The sequence below is a fragment of the Equus przewalskii genome, chromosome 26 (genome assembly GCF_037783145.1).
Source record: "Equus przewalskii isolate Varuska chromosome 26, EquPr2, whole genome shotgun sequence".
Taxonomy (NCBI): Eukaryota; Metazoa; Chordata; class Mammalia; order Perissodactyla; family Equidae; genus Equus; species Equus przewalskii.
Genome location: NC_091856.1, coordinates 4,696,523 through 4,718,493, shown reverse-complemented (window position 1 = coordinate 4,718,493; position 21,971 = coordinate 4,696,523). Strand labels below are relative to the sequence as shown.

At 50.3% G+C, this 21,971-nt stretch overlaps 1 pseudogene; it reads right to left on the bottom strand.

Annotated features, from left to right (window-relative positions):
* Positions 1 to 733: 733 nt before the first annotated feature.
* LOC103550234 (small ribosomal subunit protein uS14-like) lies at positions 734 to 1,272 on the bottom strand (annotated as a pseudogene).
* Positions 1,273 to 21,971: the final 20,699 nt, after the last annotated feature.

Below are 21,971 nucleotides of genomic sequence, written 5' to 3'. Positions count from 1 at the left end.
ATCTCGTGGTGGCCCTGAACTTGATGGAAGGTGACCACTGCAGCTGCTCTCCATTTTCTCATGCAGCACTGGGGCTGAGGGCTCAGAGGCAATGGAGGGAGCACAGCTTTGCTCTGAATGAAGGCGAGGTTAAGGCTTTTACCTTCTGAGTCCTGGGAGGAGACGAGATGCCACCTCCTGAAAGATCGTTAGCCACTGTCACTCCAGGCCCAGACCAGGCAGTTTTCCCCGAGAGGCGCCTCTCATAGCTCCTCTGAATGTGGGAGCAAATGATTGGGAGGTCAGTTGATGGCGGAGGAATTTTCGAGAGTAATTTTGAGTATGCGGAGTTTTTGTCTTATATGCTGTATTTGGCCCCCAACTCCCGTGTCAGGTATGTCTCCACCTTAGCACGAGCTCCTCGTGTACGGCTTGGCAAGAAATGCTTGATGTATAAATGAATGACCCCTCAAACTTTAGAGTTAGGGCTCTTAATGAGCATTAGATCCAATCCACATTTTATGGAGAAATAAATAATAGTAATAACCATTTATTGAGAGCTGACTCTTGCTAGGACCCATGCTGAGCACATGACATGTGTTATCTGATTTTATCCTTTCAACAACAACGTGAGCTGGAAGTTATCATCGCTACTTTTTTCTTTTAAGATTAGAAAATATGTCTATGTACAAAGAGCTTGCCTTGTCTCTTTCATCAGGTAGGTGTCTTGGATAATTCATTCACGGAGGATCACTTAGTCCAGCTTGATGAAGCCTGTATCCTTCGAGTACTGACAGAAACTGGCAGCACATACTGAGGCCATATTTCCGGATCAGACAGGGCCAGTTTGAGCAGATGCAGCAAGAGAAGAAGTCTGGCTAAGTTTCTGTGGGTGTCTCCAGTAGAGCTGCTGGTGACCCGTCTTGCTTTCAGGGGTGCAGTGAGGTGAAAGGTCGCAGAACTGGTGCTTTGCAGAACCAGCTGTGTCCTGGTCTACTGGCTGACCCTATGCTATCCTGCTTCTCATTGATTCTGGAGGATAGAGACCCACAGAAAGGCAGAACGTGGCCTGGGGCCCCAGCCCCTCAGGCAGGACGGCCACTTTATCCAGAGGCGCCTTCCTTCCTGGGCCTTCCAAGACACCTGGCTGCAAGGACACCGTGAAGAGGGGAAAAGAATTTCAAGAGCATTCTAAGAGCCGCCTCCGTTCTCTTGCCGTGCAGGGAAGGAGCATGTACTCAAAGACCCGGCCAGGAAGAAAGATTTGATCTCCCGGCAGGATCCACTTCCCATGGCGACGCCTTCTTGAGTCGAAGCTCTGGTATGAAGTAAGACTTGTTTAAAGCAGTTAAAAGCAGCAATCCCCATTGTGTGGCATGGTGACAGTATAATCCTCCTTAATAATTTCGTTCCCTTTCCAAACCCCCCTCCATTATGCATCCTTAAAATGTGACTTCAGACGCCTCTGTAGGTTTCTAGTCCTGTAAGTGCAGGGGGATTTGGTGAGGGGGAAGAGGTAAAAACTGTCTTTCTTGCACTCAAATCACTCAGAGACGCATCGCTAGAAACAGCTCTCCCCAGTTTTTTTTTGGCTAGGGTTTTATGTTTTTTAAAATGAAAATTTGAATTATACACAAAAAGTAAAGATATTAGTATAATAAACCTTCACATCCGCATCACCTAGCTTCAATAGTATCAATATATGGCCAATCTTGCTTCATCTATACTCTATCCACTCCTACCCCCTTACCACTGGATGATTTTTTTTTCTGGTTTTTCTCCCCAAATCCCCCCAATACCTAGTTGTATATTTTAGTTGTGGGTCCTTCTAGTTGTGGCATGTGGGACGCTGCCTCAACATGGCCTGATGAGCAGTGCCATGTTGGCCCCCAGGAGCCAAACCAGTGAAACCCTGGGCCGCCACAGCGGACCGTGGGAACATAACCACTCGGCAACGGGACGGGCCCCATCCACTGGATGATTTTGAAAGAAATCTCAGTTGCTTCTGGGATACGTGTATCTTTTATCTCGAAAAGATAAAGGCTCTTTAAAAAAATTATCTACAATATCCTATCACACCTAAAAATTAAAAATAATTTCTTAATATCATCAAATATCCGGTCAGTGTTCAAAAAAATATACATATATATATATATCTCAGAATCCAGAGGTAGTCTACACATTGAATTTGGTTGATATATCTCCTAAGTCTCTTTTTAATCAGTAGATTCCCCTTCTTCCTCTATTTTAAAAAATATATATATTTTGAAGAAACTTGGTTTTTTGGTCCTGTGGTTTTGCATGTTTTGGGTTTTGCTGATTACATTCTGGGGGGGGGGGGGGCGGCATTTACCGTGCTCCTCTGGTCCCTGGGGTGAAATCTAGAAGTGCTATCAGTTTCAGGTTTGATTTGGGGGCAGGAAGGTTTCCGCGTTGGTGCTCTGTGTCCTTCTTAGTGGCACTTAATGCCAGGCTTTCTCTTGTCTTGGCTTCTTACGAAGATACTAATCAGTGGGCTGAGGTGTTTTCAGCCTGATCTGTCCATTGTAACGTTCCTCACTGGCCTCGTGCCTGTTGGTTTTAGCAATCATTGATGATCGTTGCCTGACGCTATTATTTTATCAGGGATTTCAAAATGGTGGTGTTCTAGTTCTGATGTTCCCTCTCCATTTATTAGCTGTGATTCTATAAAGAAGAGCTTGATCTCCTCAACTATTTGGTTGCTCTGAAGTATAGTTCACAAAGGAGAGGCAGGATAAATGCTTGATTCTTTACCTTCATTTCCCTGTTTCTGGAATGGTGAGTTTATTCTCAAGCCCCCTCCAAGAGTGGTGCCCTGGTTATGCACTCTGCATATTAGTGACCCCCAAACGTAGTGGCTTCAAACAACAACCATTTTATTATGTCCCGCAATGGGTCAGGAATTTCAGCTACAATTAGCTGGTTAATTCTTCTGCTCCCTATGGCACTGACTGGGGTCGCTTGTGGGTATTCAGCTTGCAGATGGGCTAGTCTGGAGGACCCGAGACAGCATTGCTCACATGTGTGATGCCTTCGTGGGAATGGCTGTGAGGCTGAGCTTTGCTGGACTGTCGACCAGTGAGCCTACACATCCCTTCTCCAGGATGGCAGTCACAGGGCTTCTTACGTGGTGGCCCAGGGCTCTCAGAGAGTGTGCCCAGAGGACCAGGTAGAAGTTGGAAAGTTTTTTCTGACCTAGCTTCAGAAGGCAAGCAGCATCGCTTCTGCCATATTCGATAGTTACAAGTGAGTCCCGGGACCGGTCCAGGGGTGAGGAGAGGGTACTACACAAGCACCTGAATACTGGGAGGCACAGTTCACTGAGACCCTCTTACAGTTGCATGGAGCATGGGGTCAAAGGCCCTCCCAGCCTCTTTGAATGCGCTTGACTCCTTCTCCCCAGGGATCTGGCCATCCTCTTAATTTTGTCAGGGAGGTAGCTTTGGAGACACAGCCTTGCTCCAGGCGTCCACAGTCTCCTTCAAGGCCAGCAGAGTGTGGACAGCCCCATCGTGAGCAGAGTCAACAGTGAGTTACCAAGCTCCTGCAATGATAGAGTGCCCCTTGCCACCTCCTGCCAAGCCCCTTCCGCATGGTATGTCGTGGGCTCTGGCTTGACCTGAACACCTTCCTTGGGAACACCTTGGGAAATTTGACCTTGACTTGCTGGAAGACTTGAGCAAGGGTCTGTTCTGAGAGCTTGGCCCTCCCCTGCTCACGAAGAAGCCATTCAGCAGGACTAAGGGTGCCATGGGCGCATGCGCGTAACAACTGCTTTTAATGGCTAGGGAATATGTCATCTGGTGGATGCAACATGCTTTACCAAACCCTTTCTCCACTGGTGTAGTTGTTTGCACTTTTTGATTATTTATGGGTAATACTGTATGTTTTTGTGCACAAAGCCTTTTTAATTTGTTAAATTCTTCCCTTAAGATAGATTTCCAAGAGTACAATTATGTTTTGGTTCTTGATGGATCTTATCAATTTGCTTTCCAAAGAAGTGAACAATTTATATTCCAACAGTAGTGGGTGTGCCTACTGGCTTTTCTAGAACCTCAATAGCATTGGGAGTTATCATTTTAAAATGTTTTTGCTAATTTCGTAGGTGTAAAGCTGAACTTAAGCTTGCTTTGAATTTCTTCTTTTTCATATTCTATTCTGTCAGTTCTTTCCTCTTATACCAAAATTATAAAGGGTTAATTTGTTTAATTTGTATCAACCTGGTATTAGTTACTCAAGTGACTTAGGTTATTTCTAGTAATGCCTCCAATACAATTTGTATCAAAGATGTTCTCTTAACCATTTTTTAAAATCAAAACATTTGACTTCTAAATCTTCTCAGAGACAAGCAGCAGCAGCACTTTTCTTTTTTCTTCTTTCTTTCTTCTTTCTTTTTGGTGAGGAAGATTGGCCCTGAGCTAACATCTGTTGCCAATCTTCCTCTTTCGTTTTTCCTCTCCAAAGCCCCAGTACACAGTTGTATATCCTAGTTGTAAGTCCTTCTAGTTCTTCTATTTGGGATGCCACCACAGCATGGCTTGATGAGCAGTGTGTAGGTCTGTGCCCAGGATCTGAACTGGCGAACCCTGGGCTGAAATGGAGTTTGCGAACTCGACCACTACGCTACCAGGCTGGCCCCAGCAACAGTTTTCTTCTTGAATTCTGTACCTATAGGAAATTCACAAGTAGAAGCAATACCTACTTATATCTGAAATAACCCAGAGGAAATACAAAAAAACAAAAACAAAACCCCCAAACATTTAGAAATAACCCCTTACATGTATAAAACAACTTAGAGGTTATAGCTTTCACATTTATTATCTCATTTGATTTTTATATTCAACCCTGGAGGTAGACTGGGAGAATTATTATGACCATTTCACAGATGAGAACATTGAGGTTCAGATAAGTTAGGTACATAGGGACCCAAGTCGTTAGGGGCAGATCTGAGTAGAATCCAGGCTTTCTGACTCCAAGTGAGTTTGTTCTTGCATTTACTTAAAAAGTCATTAGTGGTGACTTATCACATCTCAGGCCATAGGCTAGGGGCTGGGGATGCAGTCCTAAATAAGACCCTGTCCTCTTGGAGCATATAGCCTAATAGGAGAGAAGAACACTTGCCATATAGACTAGCACAGGACACCTGAACGACCCAGAGAACAGACACTCAGCCCAGCCTGCAGGGGCAGGAATTAAGGCAGGCTTCCTAAAGGGGATCAAGATTAAAGTGAACCCAAAATATGAGCTACCCAGGCTATGAGGGAGGGGCCAGATTGATCTAGGCCAAGGGAAGTGATGGATTCTTCCAGAGGTGAGGGTGTGTGTGGAGGTAGACATGACGAGCCTCGGGTGGATGTGAGAGGCCAGGGAGAGCGATCCGTTGAAGGTGATGCTGGGGTTCCCGGCCTGAGCAACTGAGGATGGGGGTGTCACTCAGTGAGAAGAGGAATAGAGGAGCTAAGAGCAGGTTTGAGGTGACGCATGCACACGTGTGTGTGTAATGATTGTCAAGCTCTGAAATCCTAGATAAATAAGCACCTTTCCTTTTCCTAGAGAAATCTGTATGTAAATCATCCGAGGAGGTTTCCCAGAGGAGGTGTTGCAAATGTGGAGAAGGCACGAGGGGAAGGAGAAGGGTGTAAGGGAGCTGGTGAGGTCTGTTTGTGGAGGCGCAGGCTGTGAGTGGGGGTTCTCTTGGAGCTGGAGAGGTTGGCAAGGGGCTGAGAGGTATGGACGTCATCTCGTTGATGATGGGCTAGGATTCTAGAAATCCTTCTTCAGTCACTAGAACGTAGCTGCATCCACTCGAATGTCAGGTACCCAGGGGCAGATCACTGAATAGTGTCTGGCGCATAGTAGGCACTCAGGAAATATTTACTGAATGAATGAGTGGTTGGTGATATTGAAGTTTTTGCCTTATCTTCCATTTTGTTGGGGATTTCTCAACACCATCTATTTCTTTCGATTATATACATTTCACAATAAGGCTTAACATAAAATTTATATACCAAGTTGAAAGCAGATTTTATTCACATATTTGATCTTTTTAAAATTAATCATGAATAATTTATTTTTTAGGAGAAAAAGCAATGTGTAAATGGTTTTTTTGGTCCTACAAATTTTCCCCATAGCTGTGGAATATTATTGAAAGAATTGAAAAGTACATGGACCATTTTTGAAAATATGAATATATTTTCATATTCATGCTGTTTTCATTATCATTAAAAAGTTGGGAAAGATAAAATAACTAAACTTGAAAAATCTGAAGAAATTTTCGATATTTCTAGACTGCATTTTGTCTTGGAACCAGCAATCTAAAAGCTTGGTGGATTTAGCAAGTGTTTTCAAACGTCATCACTGTTGGGGTGACGAATAATACTTAACAACCAGCCAAAAGTTATCAAATGTCAGGGGTGGGAGATTCCTTTGACTTCTGGTCCATCCTTTCATTGTACAGGTGAGAAACTGGGGCCCAGAGAGGAAAAGGGACTTCTTCAAGATCACACAGCAAGTTAGAGGAAGAGCCAAGAGTAGCATCCAGATGTTTGACTCTTAGTCTAGCACCCTCTCTGTTGTTCCATGCTGTGGTGGCTGTTGTTTTTATTGATCTAGAACCCCTTCACCCACTTCAGGAAACAGACTTCATCCCTCTGGCCCCAGAGGTGGGCGTGTGGCTCAGGCCAGGCCAATCATTGTGTAGTACTTCACTCTCTCTGGTCTTAGTCACTGGTTCAAGGGATGAGCATGTGACCCAAGCTTGACCAATCAGAATCTTTCTCTGGGATTTGTGATAGTGGGTTTGGGAAAGAAGAGGACCTTTTCTTCTCTGGTTCTGAAGCTGTGTAGATATGAGCTTGGGGTATGATTGGGGTGGCTAGTCCTGTGTTACATGAAAAGAATGAGAACAGAAAGAAGACAGAGAGAAAGGAGAAGTGGTGCAGATGGGAGTCGAATTACTTATTCTAGTCGCCAAGGTGTGTCCATCCTGGAGGTTTTTTAGCTCTTTTTCTTTTTCTTTAAAGCAATGATAATATCCTTCCAATAACCACTTTGTTTTTTCTTTGCTTAAGCAAGTTGGACTTGGGTTTCTGTCCTTTGCAGCCAAAGAGCCTAGCTCAGGATTTCTCAATAGCGGTGGCATTGACATTTTGGACCAGAGAATTCTTTGTTGGGAGGGGCTGTTCTATGCACTGTAGGATGTTTAGCGGCAGCCCTGGCCTCTACCCACTAGATGCTGGTAGCACCCACCCCAAATGTGACAACCAAAAATGTCTCCAGACATTGCCAGATGTCCTCTCGGGGTTGGGGCAAAATTGCCCCTGGTTAAGAACCCCTGGTCTAGTCTAATGCTGGTGACTCTTAGTTTTTAAAAAAGGATAGGAAAAACTGAAATTCGATGAGATAGAGTACTTTTTTCAAGGTGGCAAAGACGAGACTATCAAACCACACAAAAAGGATCCAGGAAGTGATGCTACAAAGAGATGTTGGGGCATGCAGATGTTGGCGCTCATAGCCGTTGGAATAGTGCCCAACTCCACGGAATGATTTGGGATTTTCCCCATGACACAGGCGGCAGCCCTCTCCCTGAGAATTCTCACGCGTCTCACGAGATGCTGAGACAAAGCAATGCCAATTCGTTTATTTCTGTTGTTTCAGATCTTTTTGGTGAATGCCTTGGAGGTTTGGGTTCAGTGGACTTTGACTGCGTGTCTCCAGAAAGCTCAGCACATGCCTCCTGAAGCAGATATCCAGCCGGCTGAAGCTTGCTGCCGTGGAACCAATCGTGAGACCGTTGCACAGTGGTGTCTGCGTGAGATCAGTGCAATACCGTGAAGAGTCCGCTTGATTTGGGGGAAGTGCTCGCACAGCAGTCAAGAGGTCTAGATGTGAGCCGACTCTGCCACTAAAGCTGTGTGACATTGTCTAAGTGTCTGCCTCTCTCTGGGGCTCGATTTCTTTCTCTGTGTAGTGAGGGTGGGGTCAGACAAATGCTGAGGAGCTTTCTAGCACTGACCTTCAATGGACACTGTGACACATGTGTCTTGGCTCCCGTATCCCCAACCCAGGACCTGGTGTAGCACCAGAAACAAAATAGGTACTAAGCAAATGCTTATTAGATGCACAGCTAAAGGAATTGCTCAGGAGATAAATGACAATAACACCCCAGCTCCCACAGATGCATAGCATTGAAGGGATCAACACATCATTTAAGGAAAGTTTTTATTTTTATCAGAGTTATAGATAGTTTAAAGAGTCACATAACTCCATAAGATTGACAATGATAAGCCCTTGAGTTTGTGCCACAATCTACATTTCAGAAAACACCTTCACCCAATCATGAACAGCAGATGTGGCTGGAGCATATTATGTTTTGGTAACAGGTTAAGGAATGGAAGCCCGGAGAGGGAAAGTGACCCGCCTCAGGTCACCCAGCAAGTACCTGGAGGAGCAGAGCCTTTAATGCAGCCCAGCATTTTCTCAGCTTGTGTCTGGAAACGTTTTTTTTAGTCCAAACTGGTCAATGGTAGAGTGTGCTCTAAAGGTTAGGGGCTCCTGGGACGTGGCTCGCTTTTAGTAGACTGGAATCCATCGCCTCTGTGCAAAGCAGGGCTCAGCAACTGGCAGGACTGAGTGCGGTTGGCAGCCATCCGAGGCCTCAGTGTGAAAGGCGAGAATGTCTCCACACCCTGTAATCCCACAAATAGGGTCTCTGTTTTTTGAGATTCCTGAACAGTGTTACACAAACCTCCAGGGGCTTAAACTTGACACCCAGGCAGGTGAGCAGGGCAGGCGGGTAATCTCCTCCCGCGGCCTGGTCCCACCTCCCTCGCTGGGAGAGGGCAGGATCGCCCTAATCCCCACGAGGCGGATCTCTTCTTGCTCCTCTTGGGAACCAGAAGAGAAGGAACAACAATTGCCGCAGGCCTGAAGTCAAATCGTTCTCTTTTTGCAGAAGTGAACTCTAGGTGGTAGAAAGGAAGCTGCATTCAGAAACATTCAGAACAGTCCCTGTGCGGTTAGGACTGTGCAGAGGGCCCCTTTGACGCATGGCTGAGGGGGTCCATTAAGACTGACCCCATAGCCCCCGGAGGTAGGAGGATGCCTGTGTCCCCAGCTGCTTTTCCCAGAAACAAGGCAGGGAGGGCTTGTCTCCCTGTTCCCTTGGGGCAGCCCTGCCAAGGGAGAGGGGTGTGATGTTCTCCCTGCAGCCCCCACACGTTCCCGACCCTCTTCCTCAGCCCTGACCTCCAGCTTCCCGCAGCGCTGCGAGGCCCGAGGCCTCATACTTTGCGGTCACACACACACCTCCGGAGCAGCACCAGGAGGGCCTCAGTGGTGGCTGTGGGGATGGACAGACTGCCTGCCGTGGGACCCACATCCAGAGCACCCTGGAGCAGGGGTGCGGGGCCTGGGGGCGGGGCAAGCAGCCTGGCCTAGGAAGGCAAACAGGGATGTGAGCGAGGCCCCCAGCTGCTCCCCTACCCTGCAGTCCGTGCTTTCATTTGGCTTGAGAAGAGCTGCTATAGAGGCCACAGAGCCGGGGAGGTAGAAGAAATCTTCCCGGCATCTCATTTGAGAGAGAAGAATGCGAGCCTTAGGGAGGTTGAGGGCGCTGCCCCGGCCGTCCAGCAGATTGGTGCCAGAGTTGCAGATTGGTGCCAGAGTTGCTAGTAGCAACAGTACTAATTGGGTGCTTACTGTATGCCAAGCCAGGAGTAAAACGCTCTGCATCCATGAACTCATTTGATCATCCCAACAGCTTTGTGAGGCAGGTACCAGGGTTTCTCCTGTTTTCAAGATAAGCAAACGGAAGACAGAGTGGTGAAGTACTTTGCCAAAGCCATGGGGCCAGAAAGAGGCAGCTCCAGGACTGGAACCGGGCCTCCCTGCCACCAAAGCCCGTGCTCGTGAACTCGAGTGAGACGTCAGGGACACGAGGCTTTGGGTAGAAAGTGGAGGACTGCATTTCCCTCTGTTGTGGTGTCCATGCGTCACTCTACATTAATTCAAGGAGGAATTTGGGAGACTCCGGAGGCCTTGGGTCCCGGCCTCCTGCCTGACTTGCCGTGTGACTTGGGACCAGTATGTCCCTTCCTCTCTGCCCCTCAGTTTCTTCATCTTGGGGCAATGTGGCGAAAGTGCTTTCTCTGCCACAAACAGGGATGGTCATGTGTTGTGGACATGTTGCCGTCCAGCCCTTGGTGGCAGAGGGGGGAAGGGGCACCAGAGCAGATTCCGGCAGTCGCACAGGGCCTGGCCCCCAGGAGGCTGGGCCACGTCTGGCCCACCAGCCTGGCAGGCACAAAACCTCAGCTTGTGTTTGACTTGGCTTCTTGCTCCTTGTTTAGTCTGCAGAGCAGGGAGCTTATCCTGCCGCCTTTGTCCCAGGCCATTAGCACACATGTAATCCCTGGGGGCTTACTGCTGGCTGCTGCCTCTAGGAATTTGGGGAGGGCCACGGAGGGAGCCCAGCTCTCCCAGCCCCCATCAGGGCAGCCTCAGCTGAGAGCCCATGGCATTGTGTGCCCTGGTCTGCGATTCTGGCTGTGTGACCTTGGGTCAGCCTCTCCCCCTCTCTGGGCCTCTGTCCACCTGTGCACAGAGAGAGCTGGCTCAGATGCCCTTGAAGGGACTTCAACTCCGTGAGGATCAGAAATAACATTCCTATGTGGTGTCTCCCCGTCGAGGCCTCCCCCTTCCCTCTCCTGCCCCCTCCCCCAATCCTGAAGCAATTTGTAGTGTGTCTAGATTTTTACTGATCCCATCCCTGCCTTGAGCCTGGAGCCAATCCCGCTCTCATTCACCCTCCTGCTTGTAAAGTGGGGATAATAATCCTGATAACTTGCCCTGCTGCTCTGGGGCTTAACTAACCGGTGGTTATTCCGGCCTGGAGGAACACGGTGCACTGTTCCCTTTTAGGACAGTTTTCCTCCTCTGAGTTCCTGCTGCTGTCTGCACAATCTCAGAGAGTTAGCTGGGACCCCCAAGAGTCTTGACTTCCAACATCCCCACTGTACAGCTGGAGAAACTGAGGCCCGGGGGGGAAGGAGTAGCCTATGACTGTGCACTTGTTTTGCAGCAGAGAGGGGACCAGAACTCAGGGCTCTCGCCTTCTCTCCGGTGCTCCTCCACATGCACAGCGGTCGTGGTCCAGGTCCTGTGCTGGGATGGAAGATGCACCAAAGGCTCCTGCACCCTAGGCCTGGGTCGTGGGCTCCACAGCTTGGTGTCAGGGAACAAAACTGGGCTTCAGCCAGATCTGGGTGCCAGTCTTGGTGTCTTGGCTTACTAGCTGAGTGACCTTGGGCATGTCACCCCTGCTGGCCGCTTAATTGTCAGTTTCTTCATCTGCAAATGGGGATAATGACACCGTCCTCAAAGGTGGCTGTGGGGATTGGCCCAGAGCAGGTATTCAGGAAACAGTAAGTATTATGTGATTATTATGTTGTTTTTATTGACTGCTGCTTGGAAGCCCATCAGGAGAGCTGTTCGGCAGCCCTTTGGGAGCAGACACTCCCTGAGCACTCCTGTGGCTACCCTGGCAGGGCCCCCACGTTCAGCACTCCCTCATCCCTTCCCGGGTCAGCAGGGAGGTGTCAGTACCCCGTTTCACAGTCACACGTGGAGGCTTAGAGAACTGTGTTTGCCCAGGAGTGAGAGGACCGCATTCTTAGTCTCTTCTCTTTCCTTGCCAGCTCTCACTTCCCCTCACCCTTTATTTCCTGTCCATTCCCCTCTCTCTTTTCTGGAGAGAAGTATGGGTGACGCCTGGCTCCCCACAGGAGCAGCCTGTGCTGTCACAGCTCCTCACGCCCACCCCCATTAGCACATCTGAGCTCACGTGGATGTCAGGCGTTTGCTGGGGGCCACGCAGGGGTGCAGGAAGCTGTTGGTCTGACAAGGCTCAGCATGGGAGGGCAAGACTATGAAACACAGCTGCCTCAGCCCTGGGTATGGTCTCTCCATAATGCTATTGATGATAATATTGGTATTAGCTCCAGTTGCTGAAAACTTGCCAAGTGCCACGCACAGTGCTAAACATTCATTTCTTCACTGCAGCCTTTGGGCCTCTGCACCCATGCTACTAGCTCCATTTTACACATGAAGAAATGGAGGTTCAGAGAGGTGAAGTGACTTGCTCCAGGTCACACAGCTGGTAAGCGGCTGAGATTTAAGCCCAAGTTTTTTGCCCCTAAGGCCTGTGTACATAACCAGATTCTATATAATCTGAGCTCCACCCTCCCTGGGGCTTGGGAGCCGGGGACTGACCCTGGCCCACACCTGGGTTCTCCCTGATCACATCATCCTCCAGATTCCTCCAATTGTCCTCTCAGCTGGGGTGACAGACATGCATATAGGCAGTCTATTCGTCTGTGAAATGGGAGTAATAATGACCGCCTTGCAGATGGTATTGAAGATGAAATATAAACAGAGCACTTGTCAAGTTGCCTGGCAGATGGTGAACACATACTCACTGGCAGTGGTTATTATTATTGACATGTCCTTGGCCTCCTATGGGGTCCATGGAATAAGGCGGTTCATGTGCTAACAGGAGAGGGAAGACAGAGGGGGTTGTGTGCTCACAGGGCAGAGCATCCTGTGTCTGATGACCTGTTTTGGCTGCAGCCAGGAGAAGAGCAAGCTGAGGTGCCTGGTCCCTGTCTATGAGCGGCTGCCCTGGCAGAGAGAGCAGGTACAGTCTGTGGGCCCTGAGGGCAGAGCCGGTGGGTGGGGGGAGAGCTGCAGGAGGGAGGCTGGTTTCCAAATGCCCAGGGAAGGAGAGGGCTCCCTGAGCGGGGCCGAGCTCCCTCAAACCGGAGGTGGATGAGCAGAGGCTGCAAGCTGGCAGACAGCACTGGTGCAGAGGGCATTTGAGTGGCTGTATCCCATGACTTCTAAGGTTTCAGGACAGGGAAGTTACAAGAAGGTTGATCTTTTCTTTTTTTTTTTTTTAAAGATTGGCACCTGAGCTAACATCTGTGCCCATCTTTTTTTTCTTCTCCTCTCCAAAGCCCCCCAGTACCTAGTTGTAGATTCTAGTGGTAGGTCTTTCTGGTTGTGCTATGTGGGACGCCACCTCAGCATGGCCTGATGAGCGGTGCCATGTCTGTGCCTAGGATCCGAACTGGTGAAACCCTGGGCCTGTGAAGCGGAGCATGTGAACATAACCATTCGGCCACAGGGCCGGCCCCTGGAAGGTTGATTTTGACCCAACATAAGCAAGAGTTTTCTAGCAGAGCTCTCTAGAGATGCATTGCACTGCTCCAGAGAATGGTAGTGAGGTTCACATCATAGGGGGCATTTAAGCAGAAACTGGATAAACACTGGACAGGAATGTTGTTGAAGTGATTAGTGCATCAGATGGGAGTTTGGATTAGATGACCCTTTAGTGAGAGGTGACATGGCCCTGGAAGAAAAGAACGGACCAGCGTCTAACCTGAGGTCTGATCCAGGCTCCAACATTTGCCAGCTGGATGACCTCGGCCAAAAGTCTTCCCCTCTCTGAGCTTTGATTTCCTCATCCGTAAAATGGAAATTATAATCTCCATCCTGCTTACCTTCCAGGACTGTAGTGAGGGGGATAGGCAGAGGGGGGTGGACAAAGATTGGTAGAGAGGAAGGAGAAAGGAGGATGTGTCTGTCTCTGTGCCGGGTGCTGGACGGAGAAAGGAGTTTGAAGCAGACGGTTTGCCCCTCTCAGAGCTGCAGCAATAGTTTGAGTCTCTGGAACATTGCTGTCCACTAGAACTTCCTGCAGTGATGGAAATATTCCATATTTGCACTGTCTGTTCAGTAACCACTAGCTACAAGTGGCTGTTGAACCCTTGAAAAGCGGCTAATGTAACTGAGGAACTAAATTTTATTGAATTAGTTTACATGTAAGTAGCGGCGTGTGGCTGGGGCTACCATCTTGGACAACTGAGCTCGAGAGAAGGCAGCAGGAGCCTGCCTCTGCCCCACCATCCCTGGCCTTGTTTCCTAAGCACATGCTGCGGCCCTGCACTGCCTGGACCCTGAGAGCTCACTGAGAGAGACACGACATGGTCCCTGCCCCTGAAGAGCCCGCAGCTCCCTCTGGGAGATGGACAGATGCCATGTGGATAGGAATTACAACCCACGGTGAGGCACACAGCTCGACAGCTGTGAGGGAGTGGAAGGAGGGAGCCACTCACCCAGTTGGGGCTCCCGAGGCTGCTCATGAAGGATGAAGTGGGGCCTTCTGGGAAGGAAAAGCCTCCCGGATAAGGGAATAGCGTAGGCAAAGGCTTGAAGGTGAAAAAGAGCTCAGAATGTTTAGAGAGTGAAGATTGGCGTGAGGATGGAGGAGGCCAGTGGCAGGAATCAAATCCCAGCTTCCCTTCTCCAGTCATCCAAGGAATGCCACTGAGCTGACTGCAGAGGCCATCAGAGGCGGGCCTGTCCAAGCTGCCCAGCGCCATTCAGGACAAGTGAAGGTGATGGCTTTGGGGGGTCCCCTCCCCCCTTACTCACGGAGTCTTGTCTCCCTGCCTTGCCTCACGGAAGGGCTCAGGGCTCTGACCTTGTGCTTTGGCAGAATCCCTGAGAATCCTCCCTCTGAGAGCACACTCTTCTCGTCTTCAGCCTTCCCACTTGCTCCTGACTCAGGCTGCAGTATCTCTGGGCTGGGCTGTCTCCTGTTCCACAGGTCCTGGGCTGATAGCCAGACTGACTTCCTGACTGGCATTCCTGCCTCCAGCCCCAGCTCACTGCAGTCCACCCCCACATCAGCCGGAGAGCCTTCCTCAAAGTGACTAGAAGAGCACACATCGACACTGAAGGTTGGTTCTGGGCAGGGGGTGTGCCTGTCTCACTGACCACCACCATCTTGCAGGAACTTGTGGGAGAAAACATCCTCCTGAGGATCTGGTGTGGCCCACCTTAAGGAAAGCTGCAGCCAGAGTAGGCGTTGGAGGTAGTGTCGCACCTGTTGTTGGCGGCCTGCCCAGTGCCCTCTCCCCTTTTGCTCCCTCCTAACGGAAGCCTAATGTGATTGAGGTAGTCCCATCAAACATGCACATCACAGCCATCTGCTTCTGGGGGACTCTGACCACCCCCAACTTCAGGGATGAGCCTGATTGGTCTAAGGAAAATTCCATTTCACTTGCCATTGGCCCTGCACCAACTCATTGGTTGAGGAAAGGCATGAGATCCCATTTTGGCCAATGAAGCCCAGGAGGTACCTGATGGAGACTTCGGAGAGAGTTTCCTTGCCTTACCCCCAAGAAAGATGCAGTAACAGCTGGTTCCTCGGCTTCCTCGGGCTGATGATGTCCCATGGATGTGATGTCTGAAATCTTGTGGTCGTCTTGTTTCTAGGTAGAGTGGGGAGCTTGGAAGAACCTGGAAGACACCATTGCACCCTGATTCAACACACCCTGAGGGCCGTCCCACTCTAGACTTTCTGCATTGTGAGATAATACACTTCTGTTATTCACAGCTGAAAGCTTCTTGGCCCATACAGAGAGGTGAGGTGCGTTGGTCAGGACTTTTTTGGTTTCAAGTGATAGAAACTCAGTTCAACCAGATTGAGCAAAAAAGGGGACACGATTCTGCTTTGTATAGGGATGTAAGGTGGGTCTCCATGCGGGCAGAGGAATCTGCAGATTATGTGGATTTAGAAAAATGTTTTTCTTCTGGTAGTCTAGAGCCTATACTGGCTTTGAGAATTATTGTTTAGCTTTGGAAAATTGTGTGCATGTGTGTGTTGTGTGTGTGTGTGTGTTCCAAGCATTACCATTTGCAAGGCTGTGGGAGGAATGAGTAGGTGTTTCCGTCTTGCATCGGTGGAGACACGTCGATGAGGACCATCCTTTGAGTCTAGCCCAGGCTGGGCCAGGCTGTTCTGGGGGGCCCACATGGGTATGTAGACTCGTCCCGTGGGGAGATACTGCCAAAGGTTTCCTGTGTCCTGTGGATCGCCTCGACTGTGGGTTAGTCCATCCCTGCGATCAAGGTTGAGCTTTTCCTAACTGGTGGAGGTTCCCCTGGTGAAGGACTGACTAAGGGGTTCCTCTCTCAGAGAAGGAAAAGGCAAGTGGTCTTTCAGGCGAGAAACACAAGGGGACCCCCGTGGAGGGTTGACATTTCTTTGTTTCGGCCTCCCGGAAGAGTTCTGCTTGGAGTCCGGCTTGGTGGCTGCAGTTCCATTGTCCTCTCGGACCTTCAGAAGAGGCTGGTAGACATATGTAGCCTTGTGGGTGGGTTGTAGGCTGTTGAGGATGGGATGGGGGTGGGAGGGTGCCCTTTACGACAGCTCCCACATGGTGAGGCCCGGCAGTGGTGGCTACATCTATGGCAGATGACGAGAGCAAAGCAAATGGAAGCCCAGCAAGGAACTGAGAGTGCTGGGCAATTGAGACCCTTCGAAATCCATTCCTTAGCCCCCAGTAGGCCTCCAAATATTTTCCTTTTAGATCCTAAGGTCAGGGTTAGGGTGGGACTTGAGGGTCGCCCAAGATTTAAGAAGGCACACCTCCCCATCCAATGGCTCCTCTGTCCTCTGGGTCCTTCCAATGCCACCCCCTGGGGATGGGGCCCCACTTGCCCCGTGGGGTTTGAGCTGGGGCCCCAGGTGCCGACAGCCTGAGGTATCTGTCCTCTGCAAGGAGCAGTCACGCCTGTTCCCTCCTCCCTTGTGCTGGAGGCTTAGGGACTTAGTGCAGCTGTTGAGAATAAAGCTATTTAAGTGGTGAGCATTATATTTTGATCCACAAACCTGTCTGTTTCCAAAACTCCCTTGTAGACACCATCAAGCAGAGCCTGGCAGGTTTTTTGCTTTTCCTCCAAAAGGCTGCTAAAATGCTTGGTTATATATGATACAAGAAGCTGTTTTCTTTTGTGCTGTTGGGTTCTGCTCTAACCCTCTCCACTGAGGCCACCAGCTTGCAAGCTTTCTGGATGCAAGAGGAGGGGGCTGTTCCTGGACCCGCTTGCCTTAGCCTGGCCTTCAAGGCTGTTTTTCATGAATTAGTCCAAACTGGCCTTCTCAGACTTAGCTCCAGCTACTCCCCAGCACATAACGCTATTTTTTTAAAAAGCCACAATGTCTCTATTTTTAAATCCAGAGACCCACAATTCCCCTCCCCCTCACTCTTCTCTTCCCTCTGACTGAAATACCCTTCCTTGCCTTCCTATCCCAGTCTTCCCTACATATACTGTCCCAAGTATATGTAGCTTTTAAAGCCAAGAGCAGATGCCACTTGCACCACAGAGCCTTGTCAGAGCAGGGCAGGAAGTCATCAGAGAGACCTACATTCAAATCTCAGCTCCGTCACTATTAACCACGCGACTTCAGACAAGTGGCTTCATCCCCTGAACTTCGTTTTTCTTGTCTGAAAAGCAGAGACAATAACTGTCACCTCTCAGAGCTGCTGAGAGGGGAGGACACAATGGAGATAAAATGCTGGCACATAGTAGGTGGTTACTGACAGGGCTTCTCTCTCTTTGCCTCCTGGGAGAGGGGTTTGCGCGAGGGCATATTGGCCCACAAGCTGCCAGGCTCCCTCCACGCTCTGCCTCAAAGGATTGTGGCCACATATGCCTCGGGCAGCTGGGGGTACTTGACCTTCTCTTTCCTGGGTGGGAGCCTTAGGACCCACATGCTGGCCCTTCGGCCCCTGAGGGCTGACTCGAGACTCGCTCGGCTTTCCTTCACCACACCCTGTCTCCGGGCCCTGGGTAGAAATAAGGTTGCTGGCCACAGGCTGTGCAGGTTCTTAGGAGGGAGTGATCTCATCCAGCTTGGGAAGGCTTCCTGGAGGACCTCGGTGGTGAAGATGCATCAGCTGGAGTGAACCCTGTAAGCAAAGGCTAGGAGAGCTTGGGGCCTGTTTGGGAAAAGGCAGGGAGTTGACTGTGGCTGGAATGTTGAGCGTGTGATGGGAAATGGTGAGAGATGAGGCTGGCAGGTCAGGGTGGTGCCAGATCATGGGGGAACTGGAGGTATGACTTTACCCTAAAGACAGAGGGAGCCACTGCAGGTGTTTGTGCAGTGGAGTGGCGGTGTCCAGAATGTGTTTCGGAGGAGTCCCTGGAGGCAGCATGGAGGGTGGGTCGGAGGAAGTGAGACTCAATGCTGGAGCTTTGTGCACTGGTCAGGAGCCGGAGAAGAGGGGCTTAGCAGATGCAGATTTCATAAGGCGGGATGGAGCGAGGTTGTCCCCCTAAGGGCACGGATCCTTCTGTGCCTGTCTTTCCCTCTGGGCTTGCCAGTTTCCCAGCCTCTCCTCTGAGAAGAAGGGGTAGGCTTGTTCCTCTCTATTCTGGGCCCCCCTTGGTCCCACTCACAGCTTTGGCGGCTCCTTCGCTGGTATTGTTAACCCTTTCTAACTGAACACAACTTTCCCACTTTAATCCTGTCTGAAGTAGCAGTAGCCTCCTAACAGGTCTGTCTGCCTCCACTCTCACCACACACTCTAACTCCACGCAGCAGCCAGAGGGATCCTGTGAAAATACGTGTCAAATAATGTCACCTCTCTGCTCAGAGCTCCCCAGGGGCTCCTCATTCACCCGGAGTAAGAGCCGAGTCCTTCCTGTGGCCCTCTGTGCTCTGAGTCCCTCCCTGCCATCTCCCTGGAGTCCTCCACTCCTACTCTCCCACCCCAGCCTCCTGACAGACCTTCCTACACGCCTGGCCTTCTCCTGCCACAGGGACTTTGCACCTGCTGGTCCTGCTGCCTGAAACACTTCCCCATGGATGGCTTTGACTCCTTTGCCTCCTTCATGTATTTGCCCAGATGTCACTTTTGTGGTGAAGCCTTCTCTGACCATCCTGTTTAAAGTTATAACTGGTCCCCTTCTCACTTGCCTCCCGATCCCCTTCCTTCCCTTATTCTTTCCATACACGTCACCTTCTAATATAATGCACAGTTGTCTAGTTCGTTATGTTTATTTTCTGTCTCCCTCTCCTAGAAAGCAATCTCCAGGAGGACAGGGAATTTTGTCTGTTTAGTGTTCTGATGTATCCTCCAGCGCCCAGAACAGTGCCCTCATAGTAGGCACTTAGTAAATATTTGTAGGGTGAATGACTGAACGAATGAGAGTGAGTGATCTCTGACTGCCTCTGAGTCAGGACAGCCACTGAGAGCTGTCCCTGGTGCTGCCCTGGCCCGGTCTCTCCCGGCAGCTCTGCGCTGACCTCAGCTTGCCTGGTCACTCTCGGCTCCTCTGGCCTCTGTTCTTACTCACTCCTCAGCTGCTGAGTCAGCGAGTGAGAGGCCCATGAGGAAGCCACAAGATGTTAAATGAGGGGTTCAAGGCCCTGTGAACTCGGCTCTCAAGGGCCCTCAGGATCAAGTCCAGACTCCTTGGCATGTGTTACAAGCCTCCTGCCTCCCTCTTCAGCCGATCCTTGTACCTCCTTCTCCTGCTGTCTCTGCTCCTGGCCTCTTTCTCTTCCTTGAACAGTGTGTTCTGTTCTGTTCCTTGGCCGCCTGTGGCTCCAGATTCCATGCTGTCCCTTCCCCTGACTTCTAGTCTGCCCAGCTCTCCGTCAGCCTTCAGGTTTTATCTCAAAGGTCACTTTTTTCTGAAAGGCCTTGCTTGATTCCCAGATGTGCTCCACACTCCCATGGGGCTCTGGCCCCCTCCTTTGGCGACAGTTATTATGTTTGTAATTATTCTTCATTGCTTCCCTCCCCACGAGACTGTGAGGCTGTGAGGGAGGGCTCCAAGTCTGTTTTGCTCCCCTCTCTGTCTTTGGAGCCTAGCACGATGCCTGGCCCATAGAGATGGTTCAGTAAGTTATTGATTAAGGAAAGGCTGAAGAGGAAGAGGAAAGCCATAGGAGGCAGTTCAGAAGGAACATGAGCTCTGAATCCGAATGACCTGGGTTCCAATCCCAGCTCTGTCACTCACAGTGTGTGACCATGGGTAAGTCACCACCCCTTTCTGAGCCTCCATTTCTCATCTCTAAAATATAGATAATAATACGGCTGCACCAGGGTCATTGGAATAATTACACGTGATACTGAGCAGACACTTGGTACTTGGAAGGCGCTGAGTAAATGGCATCTACGTTAATGGTGTAATTGTGAACTAGTAATCATCTCCCCCTGTTCACCTTCTGCCTGCTAAGTCCTTCCAAGCCACTCATCTTATTTCATCTTTAGAGTAGCTCTTGGAGATTAGAGAGGTTAGAGAGGTTAGAGAGGTTAAGCAAGTTGCTCCAGGTCACCCAGCATCATAGGGCTAGGCTGAGCTAGGGCCAGGCAGCACCACTCTGGAGTCCCTCTCCTGGGGCCTTGCCACTCTCTGTTTGCACTTTGGCTACTCGGGTACAAATCTTACTAGATTGCAAAGGGCAAACATCGTGTCCAATTCACTACAGCATCCCCAGTTCCCAGTGCAGAGGCTGGCGGAGAGCAGGCAGTGGTGAATGTTGAGTAAATAAGCACACAGTTTATCCGTGATTCTCAGCTGGCCCGGCTCCCTCTGGCTGCTCAGTTCAGAGCAGGACCCCCTGACGATCCCCCACAGGCCCCTCTTGGTGGAGATAAAGGCAGCGTGCCCTTGAAGGAAATAGCCATGGGCATCACTGGAGTGTGTCCCTGGCTCCACTAAGAGACAAAGTCAAGTGTCCCCTGGAGCCCTGGCCGCCTCTCTTTCTCAGCCCCTGCTTGGGCATCCACTCACCTGTGACTGCTGGGTCAGGAGCTGTGCTGGAGAGGGCGTTGTGTGCAGCCAGGCGCCCCGGGGCCCCCATGCTGGCTCTGCCCAGGGGCTCTGGAGCTTGAATGCCATCCCTGAGCCCTCAGGCAGCAGGTGGGCAGGCAGACCAGCCTCCTGGGAGACACCCCAGCCTCACCCCTTCGGGCACATGGAACGCTAGGCCTGGAGACTCTTCTCCTAGTCACTCTCTGGCGGAACTGGATTTATCGGGAGTCTGAGGACCTGGGGTATTTCTTTCATTTTGTTAGTCCTGAGTAATCCTTGCCTAATGTCTGTTTCCTTTTGAATCTAAGGTACATAGAAGGATGAGAAGAGCTCAAAGGAAAGACTTGGAGAACCCGGATTTTGTCCCAGCTTTGTTCCCACTGTGGTGCACCCCCGGGCAAGGTGCTGCCTCTCACTGGCACTTAGCTCCCGAGGTTGAGAGAAATATTTCTGGGAGCCAAGCGCCAGGACCCCCCTTCCTTTCCAATCATAGATAAACTGGTGGCCCAGGAGGACATAAGGACCACTGGAGTCCGTGTCAGCAGACTTCTGTGACCTTTGACAAGCTGCCTAACCTCACTGAGACTTGGTTTTCCCATCCAGGAAATGGGGATAATGTATACCTTCTGGACCATGTCCTAGGCTGTTGGGGCCTCTGGAGATTACATAAATGTCAAAGTGCTCCTAAGAGTGTCAGGGAGGTGAGGATGATCCCAGCCTCAACTATCTACATTTTAAATCATGAATCAGCTGGTGTTTCTTGGGCCCTTGCCACGTGCCCACACGGCATCGAAGCTGAGACGCACAGGGATACATCCAAGGACTTCGGGCTTCAGGTTTCTGGGCCTTTTTCTTTCTAAAAATCCCAAATATCACGATTCTTAGATGTCATTGCTGTAACCTCCTGAATGTTTCCCGAGGACCGAGAGAAGTCAAAGAACGGAAGGAGAGGATGTGAAACGAGGCAGAGGGCAGAGTAGGCCGTCACTGGGGGCCCACTGTGTGCCGGGTACTGTGCACGTGTGACGTCCTCCAATCCTCAAGATGATTCCCAGAAGACTGGAGTCGGTAGCCCAGGCCACAGACGAGGAAACTGAGGCTCAGCAAGGGAAGCAGCACGTGGGGCAGACCCTGTGGATCCCGGCTCTGAAGCCTTGGTGGGTTGATTGCCTTGTTCATCCCTCCTTTCCTTTATTCCACAAACGTTTCTCATGCTGACATCCAAGTGGGGAGATTTGGTTTTTGTCTGAGCCGCAGTTTTTGCCTTCTCCTTGCTGAGCCCCTCAAGCTGCCTG